Here is a 12,906-nt window from a genome sequence, read left to right as displayed (position 1 = left end):
TTCCTGGACTTGTAAATATTTATTGAGAACAGTCAAGTCCATTCAAACGTATATCGTAAACCTATTGCTTGTAATGCATTATTACATGCAAAAAGTTCTCATCCCAAAACCCAAATAAATGCCTCCCCTTAGGGGAAATGATCCGGATAAAAAGAAATTGGAGTGCATCAGATCTCTGTGAATTAGAATTAGATCATTTGGAGTACAGATTCAGTCACAGGGGATACTTGGAACAAACTATAAAGACAGCTAGAAACAAAATTAATAAATTATCAAGATTATCTCTCCTACAAAATCGAAATATGAGTAAAAATCTAGCATCACAAAGAATAATATCCTTTTGCACACCTTATAGTCAGAATAGTCACAACATTTACAAAATCCTCTCCAAACATTGGAATGTTTTACATACAGATGGCACTTTGAAACAAATACTACCTTCTAAACCTAAAATGATCCACAAAAAGGGTACCACCATCAGAAATTTAGTCTGTAGGAGTTATTTGCCACCAGTAAGGAAGAAATCGGAAACATGGCTTCCTGCTAAGTCAATGGGTTTTTCACTTGCAGTAAATGCAATATGTGTAACATAGCTCTACATAAAACACTTACGTTCTATTTCAACGGTAGTAAAACATATAAGATCTTGTTTTTTATCAATTGCAATACTAAGTTTGTAGTTTACATATTGGTATGTGATTGCAATAAGACTTATATAGGAAGTACCATCCGACCTTTGAAGGAGAGGATTCAAAAACACATGCGTGCTTTAAGAAATAATGATTTAGCATCTCTTATAGTTCGCCATATTAACAAGGAACATCCTACGACAGAGGTCCCCAAGATTAGATTTATGGGTATCAGCCAGACTATGGCGCATTCCAGAGGTGGCAATTGTGAGATTGAATTTAGAAGAAATGAGGCAAAGTGGATAATCAGATTTAAGAGCATAAAATTGGGTATGAATTTGGATCATGAAATGCATTACTTTTTATAATTTTGTTTAAGAGCAAAATCATGATTAGTTGTTATGTGTTCAGAAGTATGTTGCTTAGTATGGATTAAATCATTGAAATAAGAAAATGTGCTTTGTTTTCAAAATATAATTATTTTAGAAACTAATTAATTAAACTTTACACCAGCACAGTATGAGTCTTGCATGTACTCTGCTCTCCGATCGCACTTTTCCTTCTCTTCTTTATACAATTTCTCCACACTGGCATAGGAAATGGAGGTTTCCGTCATGGATATATAGTTTCTAACATCAGCGTACTTATCTTAGATAATGGGTTATTACATTAGATACTGATATATTTTGTTTAAGATTCTAATTCAGACATCTTCTCATGTCAGTGGTGTTTTGTTTTCATCTCATTGTTTAGCCTTGTATGACTTTAATTGGGAAAACTATCCCTTTTTCAAATTGGCCACCGCATTTGGTAAATAACATCAATGTCCAATATTGTGTAACTAACCGTTCAAAGATGGCGCTCATGGATAATACATGATGCTTAACGACGATTTTTTACAAATACACGAGATCGCGCCATCCTTTTTCTATTTCTATTCTCATGTATGGACGTCTTGATTGTCGGTGGATATTTTCTTCATTTGCGGCGAGATGGGTACATCGATGTGAAGACGCCGCCATACTTGGGCGGATTTTTTGGATGTTGTTTATAAATGGCTTGGAATGGTTTGGAATGACTTTCTGCGAGCTTGATGATGGTGCTGGTGAAAGTGGATTAGTTCTAGGTATAGTTGATATGTGTAACTGACCATCTAAAGATGGCGCATATAATTAAAAACACAATGCTTAACGACACGTTTATATAAATACATGAGATCGCGTCGTCCCTTTTCTATTTCTATTCTCTATATGAGGGCGTTCCATGGTAGTTACGAGTTGTTTGACACTGACCAGGCATGCGGTCGGTTCTTTGTGACTTTTTGAAGTTTACTACGGTAATTAGATGCAATATCTGGCATTCTTGGGCCCGTATTTATACTCCGTTTGCGCCGAATTTGCGTCGTTTTTTTCGACGCAAATTCGACGCAGAACTAACGCCAACTAACGCCATATTTATACTCTGGCGTTAGACGCTTCGGGCGCCAAAGTGCCCGGAGTGTGCGTCATTTTTTAGCGTGAACCCCTTCCTTGCGTTAATGATATGCAAGGGAGGCGTTCCCGTCTTAAAAAATGACTCCCAGGCCTTTACGTGGTATTTATACTCCCGGGCAAAAATGACGCCCGGGAGTGGGCGTGGCCAAAAACTGCGCTTTTGCGCCGCTTTTTAACGCCTGGGTCAGGGATGGCGTTAAGGGACAAGTGGGCTCAAAATGAGCCCAGAGTGCCCTCCCCTGCCCCCAGGGACCCCCCCTGCCACCCTTGCCCACCCCAGGAGGACACCCAAGGACGGAGGGACCCATCCCATGGACATTAAGGTAAGTTCAGGTAAGTATTTTTTTTTTTTTTTTTGTGGCATAGGGGGGCCTGATTTGTGCCCCCCTACATGCCACTATGCCCAATGACCATGCCCAGGGGACAGAAGTCCCCTGGGCATGGCCATTGGGCAAGGGGGCATGACTCCTATCTTTACAATGATAGGAGTCATGTTGATGGGGGATGGGCGTCGAAAATAAATGGCGCAAGTCGGGTTACGATGATTTTTTCGACGTAACCTGACTTGCCCCATTTTAAGACGCCCATGCGCCATTTTCCCCCTACGCCGGCGCTGCCTGGTGTACGTGGTTTTTCTCGCGCACACCAGGCAGCGCCGGTCTGCTTGCGCCGGCTAACGCCATTCAATAAATACGGCGCCCGCATGGCGCTTCAGAATGGCGTTAGCCGGCGCAAAACTTTTTGACGCAAAACTGCGTTAGCGCAGTTTAGCGTCAAAAAGTATAAATATGGGCCTTGGTCTCTAGGTGTGGTTTGTATATTGAACAAAGGTCATCATATAATTTGGTGGTTTGACATGTAGTTAATCTATTTGGTTATTCTTTAGAATAATACTTTGAATATGATGTTCTTAATATAATTGGTATATTATGGGACTTAACAATGAGCTTTAATTTTAAATCTTGTGTACAAACATATAGCTACATAGAGGCCTTTGTGGGATATGTTGGAAATATATTTCTTACTAATGTGGTTCCCACTTGATCCATTTTAGATGTGTTTCATGTGAGATATTTGAGGATTATTGGAAGATGTGATTCTTACCTTACAATTGTGAACTTTGACATATACATCAAGAATACTTATCACACATAAAAGTCTACATATACAGGTTGGTGGACATATTGAGTTGAACATTTGGTAGCATTATAACTTTTTAGCGTTCTATGACAGAGTCTAATTTCTGTTTGTATACCTTTAGTGACTCTCTGGAATTTCATGGATGAAGACTATCCTTAAGGAGGTACTAATACATTCTTTTAAATTCATGAGAGTGTCCAACGTTGCTACTCACAAAATTGTTTTCTTGCTCACAATCTTAACATTAGGGACTATTTATGTTTTTCATACTCTACTCTTGGTCACTTCTTTTTTGGAATCTCACTTGGTATATTGGGTTAGAGATTTTTGTTTGGTTTGGATATCACACACAATGTGGTGATGGTTATGGTATGTGGCTTGTTTTTTTTGTATAGCTCTCGATGGTTACTAATCTGACATCTGTATTGTCACATATGGTGCCAATACATTGAGAGGATTGAATTTTTATAATGTTTGATGATTTGTAATTATGTTGTTTGTAGGAATATTCAAATTTTTATTGTTGTTCAATCAGCCTTGATAAAGTCCTTAATATGACAAAACACTTTCGGATGAATTCCACAATTACAAGCAGGATTGTTCCTGGATGGACTTACCTCGGACCTAATTGTTTGTTTTTGCTTTAAATTTTGTGTACATAAGTGTAACATTAGGTCCATGGCCCAGCTGTTGAGTAATGTGTTCAAATAGGTTGGCGTTTATACCGACAGATCTCAATGTTGTTGAAATATTGGTCAATATGGGATGTATTTTGGAATGTAAATATATATGTTAATTAAAGGATATTTAATATCCTCATATTAATACATACAAGCCACATACAAGCTGCATGATCTATTCATCTTTTGATGATCTGTTTGCTAAATTTGATTGATTATAGACTTTTTTGAATCCATTATATCAGATAGTCAAATACTTGTATGTATATGTGCTCCACATGAGGTTCTTTGTATAGTTCTATTTTCTTTTATGGTCTTTCGCATTTTGACAGGCCGTGGTTTGTTTTGAATGAAGAGGATGGGGAAGGCGTATTTATGTTTGTAGTGAGAAGAACCTTTGTTCTGGATATAGGCCCTCATTACAACCTTGGCGGGTGGCGGAGGCAAACCCACCGACCGCATTACAACATCCCCGCTGGGCCGGCGGGGAAGTCGGCCGTAACACTGCAGCCGGCTCCTAATGTTGCGGCTGTGCAGACAGTGAAAAGCAGGGTGGGGCTGTGCCTGGGGGGGCCCTGCACAGCCCATGCCAAGTTCATGGGCAGTGCAGGGGCCTCCAGGGGCCCCGCGACTCCCCTTCCCGCCAGCCTTTCCATGGCGGTCTCTACCAAGCGGCGCTGCCCTGGCAGATTATAACTGCCGGGACAACGATGGCAGGAAACCGCCGGTCCCGGTGGTGCGACCGCATGGCGATTTGTACCTCCAGCCTGCTGGCAGTACGATCATCAAAACAACCCTGGCGGTCTTTGACCACCAGGGCTGTAATGAGGGACATAGGCCCGTATTTATACTTTTTTTGCGCCGCATTTGCGTCGTTTTTTGACGCAAAAACGGCGCAAACTTGCAAATTACCATTGTATTTTGTAAGTTCGCGCCGTTTTGCGTCAAAAAGCGGCGCAAATGCGGCGCTAAAAAAAGTATAAATACGGGCCATAGTGTCCTGTGAACCTTATGATCAATGTAGTTGGCAGTGTTGTCTTGTATGTTGAGCTTTGAGATGGGTGTGTTTGATTTTGAGGCTGAAATATTTCTTAGCTGTGTCAGATGACTTTGCAATATTGAGGATCAAAGTGAATGCATGTGTTGCACTTGCAGGCTGGAATCTGATTGTCCTGGGTGTCACATAGTGAAGTTAATGGTTGAAATGAGTATTATTTATTGTTAGTGGAAAGATCATATTTCATGGAATCTGTGAAACTAATTACTGGGGTGGCTTTTTAGTGTTGTGAGTATCAATGTTGGGATTATTTATGTTCCATGCTGACTGGCTGATTGCTCTGGAAGGTGGAAAGGGGTGATATTGGTAGAATGTTTGGCTTCTCAGTTATGCTCTACTGTTAAGTTGCTTCAGCATAAAAACAATTGTGTTTATAATGAACTGGCGGCTGTAGTTTTTCTCTTCTCAAGTGCTATAGTTTATAGGTGTTATTGTTACCAAATTCATTATGAACAAATTGCAACTAATTGCATTCTCAGCTGTCTGCTTCTGCACCTGAAATCTCCTAGGAAAAATCCATCCATTCTTGCTTCGAGAACTCCATGCTAATGTGATTACGCCTTGTCAAAAACTGACATCTAATTGAGGGTCATATTTATACTCTGTTTGTGCTGAATTAGCGTCATTTTCTTTTACGCGAATTTAGCGCAAGCTTAACTAAAAATGTATACTGTGCCGCTAGACATGTCTAGCACCAAAATATTGGAGTTAAAGTCATTTTTGCCTGTGGAATACTGCCTTGTGTCAATGAGATGCAAGGTAGGCATTCCTGGGCACAAAATGACGATATGGCCTCAGTGCCATTTTTACCCCCCTGTGCTAAAATCAAGCGCGGGGGCCTTAAATATTGGCACTAAACCATTATTTAACGCCTTGTTCAGGGCAAACGTTAGGGGACCTGTGGGCCTTTTTCCATGGTCAGAAGCCCACAGGTGCCCTTCCCTAGCCCCAGGGACACCCCACCCACACCAGAGGGACAGAGGAGGATGTGGGACACCATCCAGGTAAGTATGGGTGAGTAGAGGTAAGTATTTTATTTAATTTTCTTTAGTGCCATAGGGGGGCCTAACTTGGGTCCCCCTATATGGCACTGGGCCCAAGGGCCATGCCCAGGGGACAGGAATCATGTCCATAGGGTTTTAAATTCAGAAAATGATGCTAGTCTGTTTAGAGGCATTATTTATGCCTTTGCCCATACTACTGTCATCCTTTGATGCTAAACCCGCTGTTCCCTCTACACCTGCCCACATGGCTAGCGTCCTTTTTTATGCTGCTAGCCGGGCCTTACCACATGCTGTCCTCAACCCATAAATATGACACCCGGCTGGTGTCTTGGGATGCCGCTAGCCAGTGGTATACATTTTGACACTAAACTGATTTAGCGCAGTTTAGCATCAAAAAGTATAAATCAGGGCCTTAGTCTATCTAAAGTGTTTTAGTTAAACTGCAGAGGATTATAATTGTGCAGTCCATAGAGTAGGCTATGTGGAACTGTTCAACCACGTATTGCAAGTTAGAACTCATTGGCTGCCAGTCAGGCAAATAATTTATTTAAGACTCTGCCTTAAGCACAAAGTCATCAAATGATGGATGATAGACCTGACAGGCTTAGGATGGCCTTCTCAAATTTTTTGCCTACCTCCCTCCATTTTCTGACCTCGTTTGTTCTGGCTTTAGGACTCTATGCACTTTACCATTGCTAACCAGTGCTAAAATACTTGTGCTGGTAACACAGGCTCATACCCAACTGGCATATTTAGTTTACTTATAAGTCCCTAGTAAAGTGCACTGCATGTGCCCAGGGCATCTAAATTAAATGTTACTAGTGTGCCTCCAGGACGGATTGTGCCACACACTTAAGTTGCCCCATGACCATGAATCAGGCCTGCCATTGCAGAGCCTGTGTGTGCATCTGGAAATATAAACCTCTTGCCATACCTAAACCTTCAATTTTTTTAACATATGTCACCATCAAGGTAGCCCCTATGTGACCCACAGGGCAGGGTCGAATGCTGTGGGTGTAATGAAACTTGAGGGGACCCTCCTGCAAAGTCCCTGGAGGGGGCCCCCTCTGGACCCAGTCAGTGGCCTGCTGCCCATGCACTGTGTATTGTGCTGAGGGGGCTCCCTGAAGCTCATGGTCCTCCCCCCCGTACTGGAGGGGCTGTGGGAGCCTTTCTTATGCCCCTGGTAGAATATATTTAAAAGGCAGGACATGTATGCTTAAGTTGCACATGCCCTGATAGCGAAAAACTCTCAAATTAATTTTTCACTACTTCTAGGCCTATCTCTTCTTTAGGATAACATTGGGAATACCTTATTACATCTTGTAAATGTAGTTCCCAATCTGGAAGAGATACGTATCTCAAGTTTGGTGTCTATGAACTCACAATTTAAGATCACAACTTATGGTGAAGTCAGATTTTGGGTGTCCTGCCACACCCAAAGAGCTGCATACCCCCAGAAGTGAGTCTGGAGCAAGTGCAGGAAGGGAGGGTCTCTGTGCACTTAAAATAGCTTTCTTTGAAATCTCCCCACTTCAAAGGCAGAACCGGGGTTAAGTACTGGACCTCTGACACCACCAACTCAGTACATTTCTGGACCTGAGGACACTCTGCCAGAACAAAAGGACTGCTGTGCTGCTGAAAGGCCTGTCATTCTGCTGGACTCTTCTGGACTACTACTCTGCTGTGCTGACCTGCTGCTTGCTGCCCTCCTTGCCTGACAGTGAGAAGGACTGAAGTTGAATCTTTGCAACCCAGGACCAAAGTGACTCCAAAGGCTTGCTGGTGTGCTGGATTGCCTCCTGTTCTGAAGTCTCAGGGACATCAAAGACTTCCCTCTATCTACAAACAGCACTTGGACATTGTTTGCCACAAGTCTTGCTGTGCCAAGTGGTGCCAATTCAGTCCAAGGCCATTGGGAGTGAGTGTAAAGTGCTGCATCTGCCACGACCAGCACCAACCCAAACCAAAGCATCACCTGCTGCAAGATCGTGATCGATGCATGACCACTGCATCAGAGACTGGACCGGTGCATTGCTCATGGAACCACCACATCACCTCTGGAACCACTGCTTCGGAACCAACAAATTGCTGCAACTGCGTGGAGAAAATCGGCTTATCGCCCCTCCAGCGTGCATTAACCTGATGCATCACATTTGGAATTGCCACACTCGTAACTAGCACATCGTGCTCGGAACTGATCGTATTGCCGCACATGCGTGGAGATATCCGGCACGGCACCCCAACTGCATGGTGATCATCGACCCATCTCGTGCTGCAACAAGGATTAAGGTACTGTTCGTTGCTCAGCAGGCCTTGCATGGATTCTGTAGCTGACCTGCACTCCATTACGGGCGGTGTGAACTCTTGACTTTGTCCTGGTCCAGCGTGACCGAAGGCCCAAAAGTGGCTTATTGCTTCTAAGCATTATGTGCATTATGTGCACATTTAGGGGTATATTTAAGAAAAGTGACACAGTGCAGCACCACTTTTCTTCCGCCCTTTAGCCCCCCACTACTGCCATCAGGTGTTTGCCATATTTAAAATACAGAGCACCATGGGGCACAGTAGGGGGCAATAGCGTAATTTTTTTTTTAGCTATTGATGTACTCTGCAGGAGTAGTACTAAAATGTTGGCACTACTGCTGCAGAGTACATAGGGGCCATTGTAGTCAATGGCATGCCCCCTTTGAATGCCTGCTCTGAGCAGGCGTTAAAAGTGCCAAAGAAAATGATGCAAGGAAATCTGTTAGCACAATTTTTGCAGCCCCCCTAATGGGGTAACGCCCCCTTTACATACATTATGCCTGGCGCAGGCATAATGTACTGCAAAGAGTTACAAAGTGGAGCAACGCATGCATTGCACCACTTTGTAAATATGGCGCAGCGTTTTTGGCCTTCTAACACCACATTAGCATAAATAAATAACACTAATGTGGCGTTAGAATGGTGCTATGGGCTCCTAAATATGCCCCATGTTCTTTAGAAAATCATATCTTGACTTCTATTTATTGAATGTTTGTCATCTTGGTCTTGTTTTGCTTATAAAAATATAGGCCCTCTTTATGACATTGGTGGTAAATGCCGCTTACTGCTGTGCTGACGGCCGCCAACATACCGTCACGCTGGCGAATATCCGTTCGCCATATTATGACACACACACCAATCTGACAGAAAACAGCCACATACACAAATCCGCCAGACCACAGGTCAGTGGAAAAGTGCTGTTCCCAAAACCCACACCGTTTCGCCAACAAAACAACACCCATCACATCATGACCCACAAATCACCAGGGTGGACATTCAACGGCGGTAAACTATTGGCGGTACATACCACCGTGCTCACAATGGACACCCACAGTCAAAACAACACCATATTGCCCATTTCCAACAACACACACCTGACACCCATTCACACAGCACACCCACACACCCATACCACTATAAAACACACACCCACATTACCCACAACCCCTTACAAATACAAATCATTGCCACCAGACTGACACCAAGACCACTGACACAACTAGACACACACACCACTTGAACCCATACACCCCTCGCACACTCCATATCACACCCCCCAAATAAATTACACAACACATCCTTACCAACACATATCACATAACACCCATGGCACCACAAAGGCCCCCCCATTTTCACTGAGGAGGAGTTAAGGGTCATGGTTTGGAAAACTGTCAGGGTACAGCCACAGCTATTTGAAGCACAGGTGCAGCAGATATCAATGGCAAGGAAGATGGAGCTATGGTGGAGAATAGTGGACAGGGTCAACGCAGTGGGACAGCACCCAAGAACAAAGGGACAACATCAGGAAGAGGTGGAACAACCTACGGGGGAAGGTACGTTCCATACCAGCAAGGCACCAGCCAGCACCTCATACAGAGGACTGGCAGTCGACCCACACCTCCTCCCCCACAGCTCACAGCATGGGAGGAGCATGTACTGGCATTACTGCATCCTGAGAGATTGGTCGGAGTCGGAGGAGGACTTGACATTGGTAAGTCAACTTTTAACAATTATCACTCCCATACCTGCATGCCATCACACAACCTCACCCTCATTCCCATCACTCCACTCCATTCCACACATTCCACCATCACATCATACTAATTGCAGTGCCAAGCCCTGCATGCTGTACCAATGTATGGACACCCCTCCCAGCCCTGCATGGAAGCTCATCACCAAAGCATGCACAGGGAAACTATCATAACCACTATACAACAACATACACAAGCAAAAGCTGGTAGGGGAACAACAACCATAGAGGGGAAGCTACAGAAGTTCAAATGTCAGACACCTGAAGCATAATACATCATTTACATCCCAACAGGTACCCCAGCCAATGTCACTGGAGAGGAGGTGCCACCTCTATCCAGTCCCCCAACAGATGACAGTAACTCTGGACTTCTGGATCTGGACGATCTATCTGGCCCATCAGGGACCACTGGACAGTCGGTCACCCAAGCCCAGTCACAGACCACCACAGAGCCTCCTCCATCAGGAACCAACATTACAGCACCCCCCCAGCATTCCCACACCTCTGTCCCCAGGATACGTCAATCAGCAGTGTACCCACCTGTACAGGGACCCCAGGCCACACCTCGTACACAAGAAAATCAGGGACCTGGGGTTAGTGGCAGTGGGCACACTGTTCAGGGGCCAGAGGCACAGGCCAACAGGGACACTGGGAGAACTACTGTGCGCCGGGGGATGACAGGATCAGGGAGCCGACTCTTCAGGAGGTACTCTCTGAGATCCTGGGAGCCTACCAACATTCCCAGGAGTCTATGGGCCAGATCCTAGACAATGTGCAGGAGAACAGGCGGCTGCAGGAGGGATAGTATCAGGGGATCAGGGAGAACTTGCAGGCCATTAAAAACACCCTGATCTCCGTAGCAGGGGTTCTGGCAGACATGGCCAACATAATGAGGGAGGCAACAGCACACCAGTGGGCTCCTGCCACTAGCCAGTCATCTGAACAGCCCTCCACTTCCACTGCTGCTAGTGGCCAGGAGGCCCCGCCACAGGACCCACTGGCGACAGCACCCCTCCCCCTGCAGAAGGTGAACCACCCCGCAAACATTCCCTGTGACCCAGAGAGCAGCCAGAGACACTTGCCAAGCCCACCGCCAGGAAATTAGACTCTGATTGTCCCTCTTGTGTCGCACTCAGTCACCTTGTCCACCTTCAACTGCCATTGCTCCCCTTCCTATGTCCCTATGGACAATGTACCTGTGCTACAAAGAGACTGGAACAATACCCTGGACTTTCCTCTATCATCACTCCATTCCATTGAACTTTCCCCTCTAGATTTTAGCATTACAATAAACAACCTTGGATAATAATTGACCACTAGTATTTCATGTATTGCAAATTTGTATTGATTGAAACAGCTACATCCATTGCAAATGAACTGTACATAGAATGAGCATAGAATTAATGACCTGTAGCTGGCTGTCATGATCACACCAGGAGAATGTGTCATATCACCAACATCTGCAAAATTATTATCCAGTGGTAACAGTAAGAAGGGCAAAGAAGTGGGCAATGACAGCATTCCAATGCCACACAGAATACACCAATAATCATAGATATGTAAAGTTGCACTGTCTCACATGTGTGTCATTGGAAATACTGATGTATCACAGATGTTCTGTTGTCCATCTCCTCATCCTCTGCCTCCTCGTCCTCACTGTCCTCAGGTTCCACTGCTGCTACAGGGGCATCTCCAGTCTCCTCCTCCTGCAGAAAAGGTACATGGCGTCTGAGGGCCAGGTTGTGCAACATGCAGCATGCCACTACTATCTGGCAGACCTTTGTGGGTGGATAGCACAGGGACCTGTCAGATGGAGGCACCTGAACCGGGCCTTCAGGAAGCCAAAGGTCCTTTCAATGATCCCTCTGGTTCATCCATGTGCCTCATTATAACGTTCTTCTGCCCTTGTCCTGGCATTCCTCACAGGGGTCAGCAGCCATGATAGGTTTGGGTAACCAGAGTCACCTGCAAATTTTGAGGGACAACATTTAGCCACACACTAACCTATATGGCCAACACCATAGGAATACACCAACATATACTGAATGGGAACCAGGGCTCACCTATTAGCCACACCCTGTGCCTCTGTAGTTGGCCCATCACATTTGGGATGCTGCTATTCCTCAGGACAAAGGCATCATGCACTGACCCAGGATACTTAGCATTGACGTGGGAGATGTACTGGCCCACCAAGCACACCATCAGCACATTCATGGAGTGGAAACTCTTACGATTTCTGAACACCTATTCTTTCTGCTGGGGGGGTACAAATGCTATATGTGTTCCGTCAATCGCCCCAATTATGTTAGGGATATGTTCCACTGCATAAAAGCTGGCCTTCACAGTGGCCAAATCCTCAACCTGGGAGAAAGCAATGTAGCTGCACATGTGTTTTATCAGGGCAGACAACACTCTTGTTAGCATGTTTGAGAACATTGGCTGTGACATTCCTGCTGTCAAGCCCACTGTCACTTGGAAAGAACTAGTTGCCAGGAAATGGATCACTGATGGCATTTCCATAAGAGGGGGGATCCCAGTGGGATGACGGATAGCAGATATCAGGTCAGGCTCCAATTGGGCACACAGCTCTGTGACTGTGGCCCTGTCCAGTCTGTAGGTGAGTATTATGTGCCTGTCCACCAAGGGTCTGTACACCGGGGTATGTCTCCATCTCCTATTCATCCGCAGCGTTAGGTATCTAAGGGACACAAGAGTGAGCAGGCTGTCACAAGCTGAACAATGGAGCCACAACAGCAGTCTGAAATGTGCAAACATGTCATGGGACAGGTTAAGTAGTGAAGTAGGTGCCTATTTATCCTGTGATTCTGCAATAATCGATAAGCCTG

The sequence above is a fragment of the Pleurodeles waltl genome, chromosome 4_2 (genome assembly GCF_031143425.1).
Source record: "Pleurodeles waltl isolate 20211129_DDA chromosome 4_2, aPleWal1.hap1.20221129, whole genome shotgun sequence".
In the NCBI taxonomy this organism is placed as follows: domain Eukaryota; kingdom Metazoa; phylum Chordata; class Amphibia; order Caudata; family Salamandridae; genus Pleurodeles; species Pleurodeles waltl.
Note: the sequence above shows the minus strand (reverse complement) of the source record.